This window comes from Arachis duranensis, chromosome 4, assembly GCF_000817695.3.
Source record: "Arachis duranensis cultivar V14167 chromosome 4, aradu.V14167.gnm2.J7QH, whole genome shotgun sequence".
NCBI classification, from domain to species: Eukaryota; Viridiplantae; Streptophyta; class Magnoliopsida; order Fabales; family Fabaceae; genus Arachis; species Arachis duranensis.
Window position 1 is genome coordinate 48,356,129 of NC_029775.3, and position 1,153 is coordinate 48,357,281.

The following is a 1,153-nucleotide window of genomic DNA, read 5'->3' on the forward strand; positions in this document are numbered from 1 at the left end:
GCTGAGTCAACATTTTGTTCTGAGCCAATATGGCATTCAGAGCATCAATTTCAAGAACTCCCTTCCTCTGAGGTGTCCCATTATTCACAGAATTCCTCTCAGAAGTGTACATGAATTGGTTATTTGCAACCATTTCAATAAGTTCCTGAGCTTCTGCAGGCGTTTTCTTTAGGTGAATGGATCCACTTGTAGAATGATCCAGTGACATCTTAGAGAACTCAGACAGACGATAATAGAATATATCTATCATGGTTCACTCTGAAAACATGTCAGAAGGACACTTTTTGGTCATCTGCTTGTATCTTTCCCAAGCTTCATAGAGGGATTCACCATCTTTTTGCTTGAAGATTTGAACATCCACTCTAAGCTTGCTCAGCTTTTGAGGAGGAAAGAATTTAACCAAGAAGGCCGTGACCAGCTTATCCCAAGAGTCCAGGCTATCCTTAGGTTGTGAGTCTAACCATGTTCTAGCTCTGTCTCTTACAGCAAAAGAGAAAAGCATGAGCCTGTAGACTTCAGGATCTACTCCATTAGTCTTAACAGTCTCACATATCTGCAAGAACTCAGTTAAAAACTGGTAGGGATCTTTTGATGGAAGTCCATAAAACTTGCAGTTTTGTTGCATTAGAGGAACTAGTTGAGGTTTCAGCTCAAAATTGTTTGCTCCAATGGCAGGAATTGAGATGCTTCTTCCATCAAACTTGGAAGTAGGTGTAGTATAATCACCAAGCATCCTCCTTTCATTATTGTTGTTGGGTTTGGCTGCCATATCCTTTTCTTGTTCGAAAATTTCAGTAAGGTTGTCTCTAGATTGTTGTAATTTAGCTTCTCTTAGTTTCTTCTTCAGAGTCCTTTCAGGTTCAGGATCAGCTTCAACAAGAATGCCTTTTTCCTTGTTCCTGTTCATATGAGAAAGTAGAGAACAGAAAAGGAAGAGGAGTCCTCTATGTCACAGTATAGAGATTCCTTTATGTTAGTAGAAGAAGAAAGGAATAGAAGAAGGAGAAGAGTTTAACAATCCAAACACAAGGGTGAAGATAGGTTCAGATTCTTGAGATGAAGAGAAGTGTTAGTAAATAAATAAATAAATAGAAGAAGATGAGAGAGGGAGAATTCGAAAATTAATTTTGAAAAAGGGTTAGTGATTTTCGAA

At 38.4% G+C, this 1,153-nt stretch overlaps 1 non-coding gene across 1 annotated transcript; it reads left to right on the forward strand.

Annotated features, from left to right (window-relative positions):
• The first annotated feature begins 266 nt into the window (after window positions 1-266).
• LOC127747192 (small nucleolar RNA R71) lies at window positions 267-370 on the forward strand. Its single transcript, XR_008008995.1, has one exon. It is a non-coding gene; the product is annotated as a small nucleolar RNA R71 (small nucleolar RNA).
• The last annotated feature ends 783 nt before the right edge of the window (window positions 371-1,153 follow it).